Here is a 14,084-nt window from a genome sequence, read left to right as displayed (position 1 = left end):
CTTTCCAAATGATTGAATTCAGGTGTTCCAATCACTTCCATGACCACAGGTGTATAAAACCAAGCACCTAGACATTTGTGAAAGAATGGGCCACTCTCAAGAGCTCAGTGAATTCCAGTGTGGTACCATGATAGGATGCCACCTGTGCAACAATTCCAGTCACCTGTTAGTGGTATTATAACAAAGTGAAAGCAACTGGGAATGAGCAACTCAGCCATGAAGTGTTAGGTCGTGTAAAATCACAGAGCGGGGTCAGCGGATGCTGAGGCATATGGTCAGCACAGAGGTCAGCAACTTTCTGCAGAGTCAATTGCTACAGATCTCCAAACTACATGTGATCTTCAGATTAGCTCAAGAACAGCGTGCAGAGAGCTTCATGGAATGGGTTTCCATGGCTGAGCAGCTGCATCCAAGCCTTACATCACCAAGCTCAATGCAAAGCATTGGATGCAGTGGTGTAAAGCACGCCGCCACTGGACTCTAGAGCAGTGGAGATGTGTTCTCTGAAGTGATGAATCACTTCTCCATCTAGCAATCTAATGGATGAGTCTGGCTTTGGTGGTTGCCAGGAGACTGGTACTTGTGTGACTGTACTGTGCGAAGTGTAAAGTTTGGTTTAGGGGAGATTATGGGGTGGGATTGTTTTTCGGGAGTTGGGTTCTGCCCCATAGTTCCAGTGAAAGGAACTCTCAATACTTCAATATACCAAGATATTTTGGACAATTTCATGCTCCTGACTTTGTGGGAACAGTTTGGGGGTGGCCCCTTCCTGTTCCAGCATGACTGCGCACCACTGCACAAAGCAGGACCCTAAAGAAAAGGATGAGCGAGTTTCGTGTGGAAGAACTTGACTGGTCTGCACAGAGTCCTGACCTCAACCTGATAGAACACCTATGGGATGAATTAGAGCGGAGACTGCGAGCCAGGCCTTCTCATCCAGCATCAGTGTCTGACCTCACAAATGGTCCTCTGGAAGAATGGTCAAAAATGCCCATAAACACACTCCTAAACCTTGTGGAAAGCCTTCCCGGAAGAGTTGAAGCTGTTATAGCTGCAAAGGGTGGGCCGATATCAAATTAAACCCTATGGATTAAGAATGGGATATCACTCAAGTTTATATGAATGTGAAGGCAGACGAGCCAATAATTTTGGCAAAATAGTGTATCAGCTATCACTGCATCATTAAACTCTTAAACATCTAATAAAGGATGCGTAAACAGGATGTGTAACAAATATAGACTTCCAAGTCTGAAAAGTCTAGCCGATGACCTGCATTCTGCATTCTATCTGAATTCTTTCTAAAAGCCAGAAGGGGGAGAGGTCTGTATAAAATGACCCTACGGCTCACTTGATCTGTGACTTAGAGAAATGCTTTCCTGAGAAGTGTGTGGTCTTAATTCCCAGTTTTATGTTATACTGAACACAATATGATAACCATTTTGTATATTATGATGATCCCCCATTAGGGTCAGAAAGGATGACAAAGCAGGGTATCCTTTAGGGTGGGCCTGCTATGTGACTGACGGGTCATTACCAGAATCATCTTTGAGTCATTGCATCTGCTCTGAAAATACCAAGGCGGCACTGGGCAGACATTTCCCGTGATGCTTCACAATAACCAATCATTGTCACAGTAGCTATGTCCATCCTTTATATACAGGCTATTATATACACTGGGATTATTTACACTGACGTAATCGGTTTGCATTCCACGTATTTGTGAACTGGTAGACACCCCTTTGAAATACCTTGAGTTAAAAAAGGTTTTAAAAATTAATTTAAAAAAAAATGAAACACTGCAGGAAGGTACCAGAAAAAAAAAAGGAAGGGATTTTTGCACTCTAAATTTAAAGGGTCCTCGCTGCAGACTCGAGTTCGGCTCCACCCACCGACGAAGCTACTGTGACATCACCGGTTGGTTTGCTGTTCACCGTTTTGGCTCTCGCATCTTCGTTTTTCGAAAGCCAGGGAAGGGAGGGGCTGATCTGACTTTAAAACTGACTTCTCATTCATATGGTAGTTATCTGTCAAGCAAAAAGGAACCCACACCCGAAATCATACCCTGCTCCTTTATTCTAAATGAGACCTTAGTTCAGGAAATCAGGAACGTTCTCACTCAGATTATAGATCCAGTGCCCCCTCACCCGAAAGAATGTAGTTTTAATGGACTGCTCACAGTGTAACCCTCAGCTCCACTTATTAGGCTCTGCCGTGAGCACTACTAGTAGAAAAACAGCTCTGAAGATCATCTAAGGGTTAAGAGGCTTTTCCTGTGTGTGTTCACAGATTTGTTGTAGAGCTTAAGGTTTCACGCCCGATAATAAGAATCCCCGAAACCGACAATTTATGCAAAACTAACAGTTTACACAGACATGGGGTGTTTACTACTTTGATTTTGAACAGAACTCATGAGACCACAGAGGTGCCGCAAGGGGAAAAGAAAGTTTGGAATACTGAAAATAAAAAAAATTTTTAAAAAAATCAAAGCTTGTGGTCTTAAAAACAACCAGACGTGGGATGGAATCGTATATTTATACTGCTGTAATACCGACACACCTGTACGCCCACGCTGATTGCAAACACTTACTGTACACGCAAAAGCAGGAAATTACTGAATGAAGGAGGAGCACCGTACAAGCTGAGGGGAGGTGGGCATGAGCAAAAAAAAAAAAAAAAAAAAAAAAAAAAAATTAAAATAATTAAAACACTTCATCACAAGATAACTTCGGCAATACATTAAACATTAGATACCGTTGATATATAACTGTGTTAGAAGATTTGGGGTGGATTTTAATTTCGGTTTTAATAACTTGCAAAAGTCTATCTTTCTTGCCCAACAATTTCATTTACTGTGTTGATCTATCTTGGTTAAGTATTTATGAGGGGAAGGCGATAATAAGGTGGCTAAATTCAAGGCTGCAGGTGTGCATAGGCAGATCTTAATAAAAGGTAAGTAGCATGTTGAATTATTATACTATCTTAAGAATAATATGTTGTGAAATAAGTGGGAATCTGCAGCGCCTGCTGTCATAACAGTGCATCTCATTGAGAATTAAATTTGAGTTTAAATGTAAATCTGTATGTTTAAAGGAGGGGCGCCGTATAAGATTACCCGACTTAGTGAGACAACTGTCAGACCTGATAAGAATGATGAATGGCAAATAAGGATTTTTGTGTTTATAAGGTATCATAGTTAGGCAGTGTTTTCTTAAAGATTATCTTTTTTTTTTTTTCCCCGCCCTACAATGTCAATTTAAAGTCAATTGACGGGAGAGTCCAAACACGTCGCTCAGCTAATCAAAAGTTTGCATTGTGCAAAAGTTATTTTCCCCCTCTCCTTTGTCTGAAACCCATCAGGAGATTTGGCACAGTCAAACACCTCTGCGTATTTGCAGTCACCATTGGTTTGTTGAGCATTAAAAATGTTAATTGGAATTTTTAAAAAGGAAAGAAAATATCGCATTACCATCCCACCTCCTCCAGTCACAGGCTGTCAAAATGCAATATTCCAAATTAGATTGTATTTGGATAATCTTTTGAACTGTAATAGGTTTCCAGCCTGCAGGCATATTACTATTGGCACATCATTATTAAACAAAAGTGACACCGAACCATCACTTTGCAGGCGGCGCCAGATAAACGTTCGACACCATGCAAATAATATTAGTTCTGCTTCCAGAGTCACTGGCTTATCTCTGGGATGCTATATTGGGTTCATATCCCTGTCGGCTGGCGAGGGCCTTCTGACGGAAGTGTCTAAATTTATGAGTAGCCCATATGTGTGAGGTGCATGTATGAATAGGCTGCTGTGTGCCTGCGCGCGCGCGCGCGTGTGTATTCCACATTAAGGCTTTTATATGTAAATACTGTGTTTGTGTGTGGGTAAATGAGTGTGTGCTTGCTTGTGGGTGTGCGTGCAAAAGCGGCGACATTCATATGTAAATAGGCAGTGTATGTGCGCCTGTATGTGCAGCGGCGACCCATATCATGGCATAATGAGATCCGCCACTGTTGGTTACCCTCAGACAGTGGTAATTATTGCTGCAGTGAAAAGGACTGATGCTGAAGGCAGGATGGACGCTTACACACTAACAGATTGAACCACACACAGACCTCAGTCACACTGACAGCGCGCTCCAGGCAAAAATGACGACCTGTCCATTTGGCACCGGGATGACAATATGACTCGGTTAACTGCGTATGATAAATTAGACTTGCATCCGCTTTCTAATCAGCTTTCCAAAACCTGCATACCTGGTAAAATATTCAATTCCAGCAAGACAGAGGACATTTACAGTGATGTCATGTCAATGAAAACTGCATAAGAGGAGACAGCATGATGCAAAGAGCTGCCAATAAAAACAAGCAATAGACGGGTGGGGCGGGGCGGGGTGGGAAGCAACTGGCTCTTTATTTAGCCATATCGTGGAAGTGGCTCAGTTTGAAACTGCGTCCAGGATGCCAAATTGAACATTACACCTGCTAACAGCGAGTCAAGTGGTCTATAGGTTTGGTGAAATGGGCCAAAGGGCTTGTTCTTTATTGAAATGGGAGGAAGTGTGGGTGTGTAAAACAGTGTGGGGTACATTCCACAAACAACATCATTGTTTCCATGGAAATATGATACTCTATAATAAAATGTTAAAAATAATAAAAGCTAGTACAGGCTATGAATAGCAGTTTAAATGCATGTTTCCTCTTGTCAAATCCCATTAAAGGCAAAATCAGTGCATTTAGTCTAGCAGCAGGTATCGTCTTTACAGCCAACGTCTGATACACTGTAGATTTTTCCTCAGTTACACTGAGCTCTATTGTCCAAAAAAAAAACACAAGTTAGCCCCACTGATGGTGAAGGAAATGTAGTTCTACTCACTACAAGCACGCGCACTATCATTTATTATGAGTCAGTCCCATACATTCGACACAGCTGCTAGAAATACTCACTAAATCCAAAGTATACATTGATAAAAAAAAAAAAAAAAGTCCCCAGCAGATGGATTGTTTATTAATGTTTGGGTAACACTTACTGAAAACTACAGTGCCCGTCTGTTTCAGGAAGTTGTAGAATTAAAAATAATATATTTATGAACTATGTTAAAAAATGTAAGTGTTTGGTAGGAACCAGTGAGCCTGAATGAGGCTCGATGCCACTGAAAGACAGAATGAGCTTCTGTTGGTCTCAGTAAAATATGTAGAATATCATCACATATAGCTTCAGGACCAGTGCCTTTAGAATTTGACAGTTTTTGAAATATCTTAGAATTCAATAGATCAGATGGGAATTAAGCTTTTTTTTTTTTTTTTTTTTTTTTTTTTTTTTTTAAAGGCAACATATATATATATATTTGTAGCTTTTTTCTGAATATTTCAGCTGCATTTCTTGAAGCAGGATTATGCTGTACATTTTTGGAGTCTTTCAGCAAAACAGTGAACATCTGCTCACTGAGCTTTCTGTCTTTAGAAAGCTCGTTCCACTGGCCAATCACACATCTTTTCACCAAGAAAGCTTTCCATTCTACAAATGTAGATGAGCACGCCCGTGCATTCAGATAATGGAATTCCTGATCCGACGGCATCTTGCAGGAAAAGTTGCTGTGCTGACCTGTAACACTGCAAAGGAATCCCAAAAGTCCTGTTCAGTCTGTCCTTGACTTCACGGCTAACGGTAAATTTGACTTATTTTTGTAATGGTTTATGCTGCTTAGATACGATCCCATTCAAAGCAGAAATAATGATTTACTGGATACATTTTAATATTTAAATCAACAATTGTTGTTAAACGTGACAGATCACAATCATTGAAACTGTACAATGGCTCATAAAAGCTTAAGGGAAATAAGCCTGGAAACCCGAAGCCCTACACTTTTCGGTGTAGTCAGCAGTAATGCAAAGAATTCATGATGGATGGAAACATTAAAAAAAAAAAAGCCAAGCTCTCAAACAGCCTCACTCAAAGGTCTACAATGTCCCATCTTCCATTTGTAACATTTGTCATCCCTGTAAATGTCCTTGTCCTACTGTTTCTCCTCCAGAGAGCCCAGACTGTGCTCCGATGTTGCTGACAGGCTATTCTACCTGATAGGTGCTGCATCCTGTTTGCACACTGACAATCACGTTAGCAGAGTTCTGATTTATTTTCTTGGCAGTTGCCTTGAACCTTTCAGCCACAGTCTCGGTCTCTTTTCACATCTCACCATCTCTTAATGCAAGTGTTCCCTCCCTGCTTGTCTAAATGGCTAATGGGCTCCATACAGCACAGAGTGTCTTTTATGGCGAGGGTCCCTCGATCAAGCGCACATTTCCATGGCTCATATATGCAACGCAGAGGGAAACATAAAGGATGTGGCTATATTCTATGAAAGCAACCCATCAGCCATCAATATGTAAAGCTCAGAGAAGCACATGCATCTTATCCATTTTCTACAGCTTTTTCCTTGCATACTTCTTTAAATAGCAGATATATTTTTTCCCCCCAAAATTGCAAGAGCTTGTCAAGGCTGCTAGCTTAGTGGTCCTGAATCAAAAATAGATCTAATGATGGTAGCTATGATGTAAACTGAAATGAAAAAGAAACACAAAGTTCTTTAAAAAGCAGCGTTGCCTGTGGTGCTTGCTTCTTGGCACGATGTGAATATAACAGAATCACTGCGACTCAAACAGCAGGGTGCCTGTTCCTTTTTCTAAGAAATATTTTTTCTTTTTTTAGCATTTTGCTTCTGACATTTGATGTACTAAAAAAAAAGAAAAAAAACACCTTTGAATATAACATAGATGGATGTTCAAAAGTGAGAAATTTGGACCATGAAAACATGGAAAGTGACTCAGAAGAATTTGCTACATGCATCACTACTTCAACACCTACATCACTCTGTTTTTGGAGCAGGCACTGCATGAAACCCTCATGAGGGAAAAGAGGAGTATGGACTGTGGACGCCAACAGTCCAAACAAGAATAAGAGTGTTAAACCTCCACAGGCAGCCCACAGATGTCGTGCTGCTCCTTACACCCAACCAGAATGAGTGGATTGAGCTGGTAGCCAGTCAGATAAAGCTGTAATGTTGCCTACTGTTATTAAGTGTACAGTACACCATTGACAAAAGAACAGATAGAAATATAACACAAGCAGTGGAGGCATCCCAGTTCTTCAGAAGGGCAGGAAGACTGCAGCAGGCTTAAAGGTGTTTACACTGGCAATGCTGAGTCACTGTTTTCGACCAGTAGCAACTTTGCAAGCAACTATCGAGTGATTCAAAAAGATTATTGACTTTATTTACATTCATAGTCCGCGCAAGATACTCTGTGCTCTGTATTTTACAAGTAATTGATTTTTTTTAATGTTTCACACAGCTGCTGTCGGTCTTCAGAAGACATTTCTAATTAGTTTGCTGTGTATTCTTAACTTAAGGGAAACCTTATTTGAAGAGGTTGTTCCATATTATTAAGCACACCCAGTTCTCATGCAATATACGGAAAAAGAAAGATCTTTCTGAAGATGAAAAGCATGAAAAAGATCAATGTCTCACAAGAGGCATGAAAGCTGAAGAGAGATAATGGGACCGTGAAAACATTTGCGAGTAATTTGGCGCACAGATGAATTTGGTGAGATAAAGGCTAATTAAGGAAAATCAACAGATGATAGTCCTGTGCACAGATGTGAGTTCATTCATCGTCTAAGATAAAGCAGGAATAATGCAGCTTCATGAGGTTCACTCATTCCACAAATGACACAGTGTGAGACTGGTTCAGATTTGTGACCATGTATGACTATTACTAAATGAAGACAATCTAGACATCCCTAGTATGCTCTGGAATTGCTGCTGAATGACTTTTTCTCTGGCTTATTAAAAGAAAGTTTCCATCAGACAAATTAATAGGGAGCTATAAAAAAAAAAAAAAAAAAAAACAGTGTTGAGCAGTAAATTGTTATTTGAAACTGTGTCTCTGGAATCCCAATATCCTCTTCATGCAGGATTATGTAAAGCCTAGTGGCCACGCTAACCAAAGTTTACACAGACAGATGTTTGCAGTATAGTGATGCTGCACTGGATGTTCCAAATAAAGTTCTAATAGACTGTATATAGAATGATGTATGTGGCCATCTAGCAGGGAGGGAATTCAGAAAAAGTGATGAGTTTGCTACTTTGTGACTTTTTTTTTTTTTGGCAATTTGGCAGGATCTTAGGTATGGTCATAAGGTTTTCAGCCAAGTTGAGGTGGCCACCTGGTGGCCAGTGTGGAAAAAATCCAATATGGCCACCATCATCGGGTTCGTGACCCCTCATTCTGAAGCCTTAATGTTAATGTTAAAATGCTGGCATTTTGAAGCTGTAATTTGACAAGTTGACATGCTAATAGTGCTAACAAATCTGGTTAGCAAGTGGCATCTATTTACTGGAATTAGCAGGCGTGTTGATCAAAACTTGAGCACAGAGTTCCTGGACGGACTGTATCATACAGTAAGCCACAAAATTTGCCTGATACATTCACTGAAATGCTTCAAAAGGCACCAACACCCCATTCTCAGTCAGGAACATCTAGTTCAGTGACTTGAATTAGCAGAGGTGAAGCTAAGCAGATGGTGAGGCTACAGTCACCAGTATAAAACTTTAAAAAGCTTCTGTCTTGACCTCTGTAAACACTTTCCAAAATATTTCTAAATTATGGTTATACCATGTTGTCCCAGTCAGACCCGCCCCTCCTTGTCACATGTTTTTTTTTTTGTAACTAAGATGGCTCTTTTTAAGGCTTCAAAATAGGACTTCAGAAACCACTAGACTACGTCACGGTAGCTAGGTCTATCTTTTAAACCAGGGATCCTCAAATCCAGGCCTCGAGGTCCGGTGTCCTGCAGCTTTTAGATGTGTCCCTGATCCAACACACCTGAATCAAATGGCTGAATTACCTCCTCAGTATGCAGTCAAGTTCTCCAGAGTCCTGCTAGTGACTTCTATATTTGACTCAGGTGTGTTGAAGCAGAGACACATCTAAAACCTGCAGGACACCAGACCTCGAGGCCTGGATTTGAGGATCCCTGTTTATACTGTCAATGCTTTTTAAGCAAGCCTCAAGTGGTCATCCGATGAACTGCAGTTATAGGCTCTTCTGCAATGGCTTCAATTTTTCAGCCCTGCCACTTGGTGAACAGCAACCTTGTTCCAGCAAGGTCAGGGAGGAGGAGGAGGCAGAGTCATGATGTGTGCCGGAATAATGGGAACCAAGGTGGTCGGTCCCTTTAGGATCCCCCAAGGGTCTCAAAATGACCTCTGCAAGGTATGTGGAGTTCCTAACTGACCATTTCCTGCCATGTTATAAAAAAGAAGAAATGAGCCATGTGGAAGGAAATGATTTCCATTCAGGGCAAAGCACTATCCCATGCTACACAGAACACCACTGGCTCATAGGTTGCTATGGGAATAAAAAGGGGAAAATGTCATGGTGTGGCCATCACTATCCTCTGACCTTAAACCTATGAGACCCTGTGGAGACTCCCTGAAACAAAAACTATGAGGGTGGGTTGGCAGTATACCTCAAAACAGCAGCTCTGGGAGGCAATACTGGCAACCTCTCATGAAATACAGGCAGAAACTATACATGAACTTACAAGTTCAGAGGATGTTACAGGGTGAAACAAAAAAAAAAAAAGAGGAACTGGTCTTTAAAAAAAAATTCTTCTCATTTCAGTTTTAAACAACTTAAAGGTTTTGAAAAATGAGTCCCCACTAAATTGCTTTTCTTTCCTGACAGTTCATTGTATTCCAGTCTGTCTTTGCCAGCTAAAACTAAGGACTGAACTCTTTGTGAACAATTGAAAATAGGCAAACAATTGTGTCATTAGTTGTGACATACTGTATGTTTACTTTGTATACCGACTTATTTCCTGAGCAGAGGAGCCAACTGCAGCGTGGTGATGCCTCGGCAGAAAGAAAATTTAACTGGTGATGATTTCATTTATTATTTTGTCAGTGAACTCCGTGGGCAGATAAACATGATGAAACGGCACGCGAAGCTGAGTGGCAGAAGAAGCTGACATGTTTGCTCAGATGTGTCACTCCCCCAAAAAACACATTTCACTTTAGCGGTGAATAGTTAAGCAGAATGAGGTCACAACTAAACCCAGATGAATTCAGGGTATTTAAATAACGCCAACTGAAGAGGAACTCAACAGTGAAATCAAAGCCAACACGTGGCAACAATTACTGCTTCGATTACGAGAGTGGAAAAGATCGACTGACAGCAGCGGAGATTATCCCACTACTTGGACTTTAAGACAGAGATAACAATTTTTCAACGGCCTTCAGATGCAGCATATCAGTGGTTCCAAACAATTCTGTTTGATGCACCCCCGTAGCTCATAAAGTATTTACCAAGTACATTTAACATGTGCTCACTCCTTTTAGCTTGCCATTTCATCTTAGAGACTTTACTTTCAACTGTGGGATTTATCCAGCAATTTTTGCTAGAGCACAATGAAAAAGTATTCAAGGCCCTCCTGATTCCTTACCCCCCCCCCCCCCCCCCCCCCCGCAAAAAAAACTACACTTCCAAGGCTCTTTTATCCACAGACCCAAAGAAAGATACAACCTAAATAGGACTTTGAACCTTAATCAGCCTTTCATTTCAATTCATCTATATTGCACTAAATCACAACTGTCACCTCAAGGCACGTTATATTGTAGGATAAAGACCCTACAATATTAAGAAGAAAACACCAACAATCACACACACCCCCTATAAACAAGCACTTGGTGGCAGTTTCAACAGGAAGAAACCTCTAGCAGAACCAGACATAAGAGGCTGCGTAACGTTGGGAATATTCTGTCTCCCAAGTGATGCTGAAAAACTAGTCCGTGTGTTGTATTCTTTATTCCCAGGATGTCCTGATAACTCTCTGGAAAACCTTCACTTGACTCAAAACACTACAGCGGGAGTACCAACAGGGACCAGAAAGAGAGAGAACATTTCTCCCATATTAGCGTCTCTTCACTGGCTCCCTTTTAAATCCAGAATTAAATTTAAAAGCTTTATATTTCTTCATCTCGCATACAAAGTGCTGATAGATATGATGGGGTCTGATCTAACAGCCACTTGAAGCTGGCCGAGAGAAGAACCCCATGTTGAAATGCCCAACTAATAACACTAAAAAGCAGGTTTTTAGCCTGCTTCCATCTTCATAATTACTGTATAGCGGGTGATTTTTTTTTTTTCTTTTCAGTTTTTGTAAAGTTTAAAATTAGGGGCATGGATGCTTTCAATGTCAGGTGTGTCGTCTCCAAAGCTTCACATCTGAGTTGTTGATTGTTTTCAGAGCATTTCAATGAAAGTAACTGACACACGACTTTTGTTATGTAGTAACAAAACCGAAGAAGTCTGTGCTCCATTGTTATTGTCTGAAACTGCAGTATTTTATTAAGTCTGTTATTTAGCACCTATTAGCAGGTATCTGTGTCTGCACAAAGCACCTGTAAAATTAACAGATGCAGCTTTCAAACCAAGCGTGGTACCGTCAGATGATTGGCTTAGAACTAGTGAAAACACATGGAGGTAGCCACAATGTTAACATTGAGGCCTTGCATCTTGCATCTTTTATGTCCAGTCTATGTCTTGAACCATCCCACAGCTACCATATTGGCCTAGGTAGCTGTGGGACCTCCTTTCATGAAATGAGCACCTGTTTCTTCCTCTCTTTTAGTACCCATGCATTTTTTTTACACTATTGCATGTCATAACCCTTGTGTTTCATCTGTCCTGTAATTTGCCCTTTGCCCAGTGTGTTCTCTCACTGTGCTCTTCTTTTCCCCTCGTTGCTTTCCTGTCACCCCAGCTAATCGTGGCACTAGGCTGCCCTCCCTGAGCCTGATTTGCCAAAAGGGAGAGTTTTCTGCCCACCCACACAGTTTATTCTCAGTTTAGTGCATCACTAGGTTTCCATCTTTATCTTGAGATAGCATTTCTGTAATTTATATAAATCAAATAACTGATTTTATGAATGAATCCAGGAAGTCACAAAAAAGGATGAGTTCCAAGGAACTGCAGGCCTCTCATCCTAAAAATTAGCAGTCACAATTCCCCCACGGGGGGGGGATACCCAAACCACTGCTAATCTACTATTAAGGTTGAAAGTTACAGTTTTACGATTTGTCTTCTGAGAGGTACAGAAAATATATGTTTTTTAAAAAAACATTTAATGCAAAGGTACAATAAAAGTCCTCTATATCAGGCATTAGGCATTGAGGTCCCGTTATATTCCACAAAAAGTAGCAGCAGAATTGTGGGGATGCTTTGCTGCTCCAGGGTCTGGGCGATAAATGAAGGAATCCCACTCTCTTAAAAGAACGAGGACTGGAGAGGAAAGCATCAGGCCATCAGTCTGTCAATTGAAGCTCAAGTGCAACTCCAGCATGACAATGATCCCCAAGCATATGAGTGAGTCCGCCTGTGAATGGAATGAAAAATAAAAGTGGAAACTGACACAGAATAAAAAGTCAAAGTCAGAACCTGCTAAGATGTAGGGGGGGGGGGCTGAAAAGAGTTCATGCTGGCCAACCCTCCTACGACGCTGCAACAAAGAACCTCTGGAAAGAAGAACTTAATAAAATTCCCCCACAGCAACGTCTGAAACACACCAAGATATTGGGAGCGTCACTGGTTGCAGATGCTTTCAGAGGTGCAGGTAACACAGCCAGGTTTGATTGATGATTCTCATATTGGATAACCTCTTTGCTTCTTTAAATGCAAATATGATTTAAAACTTGTACTTTGTATTCCCGCAGGTTGCCTTTACATTAAATTGTTTTTGATGATCTGACACCGTTACTTTCAGCTGACGTTTTTTTTAAATTAAATTTTATCTTACATTTATCCATCTTTTTATGTGAGTGGATAAACAGTGGACTCTGTGATTGGTCCAGTTTGAACACAAAAATGGATAAATGCAAAAATTATGAACTTCTGGATTCAATCCGGATACGGCTCCAAGAATTTTTGGAAAAATACCTATAGATTACAAATTCAAGCAACATATGGGAGACATCGTCATGTTCTCAAGGAAATATCAAACTAATCCAAATCTAAATATCTTTCTTGGTCCAGGAGCCCAGTTCATGCATGGTGTGGGGGGGAATTTTCAGCCTCGGTGGATCTGTGCGGCCTCAGAGCGCTCCCTTAGCTGTATGCATTCACCAGCATGTGGTGAAGAATAATAATGAGTGCTGGCATGTAGGCTTGGTTGGGAATAACAGCACTCAGTGTTTCAGATTTTCCATTTGACAAAACATTTAGTCTCATATATTGCATTACACATATATAAAGTAGGGCCATCCACAAGCTGGGTCAGACAAAAGGAAACAGGCCAACTTCCAGGCATCGACAGGCTCATCCACTTTATGTCTGTAGAACAAAAAATAAATAACTATCTGAGCTGCATCTTTGGCTCTGCAAAGCAGTTACAACAGGAGACCTCCAGTGGATGTACTGTGATGCTTCCCTAGTCGCTGGGATTAAATCCAGGTTTGTGTTTACTGTGTGTGTGTGTGTGTGTGTGTGTGTGGGGGGGGGGGGGGGGGTTACTTGGCCAGAATGAGAGCTAGTGATGGACCCCCAAATACTGTGAACAGATTCCAGCCCTCCTATGTGGTCAGCTGCTGCTGTTGTCTTTTATGGCAGATTCCTTTGAGGCAGGAGTATCTGAAGGAGTCTGCAGTGAGGCACTGCTCAATGAGCAATTTATATGTCCTCAACAAAGCTTCTTCTTTAGACCCCGAAGGCAGGTCTTAATTGTTAGACGTGATATCTCCACTCTCCCTCTCTGCTTTCTTTGACTGTTTTCTTCTCTCTCCTCCCACCCACCCTCCCTCCCTGCAGCTATTAGGAATTGGATTTGGAGCAGAACGATCCATTTAGTTTCTCTCCTCCATCTCTATCCCTCTCTCCCTGCTTCCACACCTCCTCTGTCGGTTTCTCTCATCAAAGCCCAGGCTTAATCTGTCTATTTTTACCTCAAGGAATGAAAGGAAGGGATGAGGTAATGCTTTCCTGTCCATCAGGTGGGCAGTGGTGCATGAGCTCTCTGGTGTGTATAGCATACG

The sequence above is a fragment of the Archocentrus centrarchus genome, chromosome 11 (genome assembly GCF_007364275.1).
Source record: "Archocentrus centrarchus isolate MPI-CPG fArcCen1 chromosome 11, fArcCen1, whole genome shotgun sequence".
Lineage (NCBI taxonomy): Eukaryota > Metazoa > Chordata > Actinopteri > Cichliformes > Cichlidae > Archocentrus > Archocentrus centrarchus.
The sequence above is the reverse complement of the archived record's forward strand: the minus strand, read 5'-3'. Positions refer to the sequence as shown.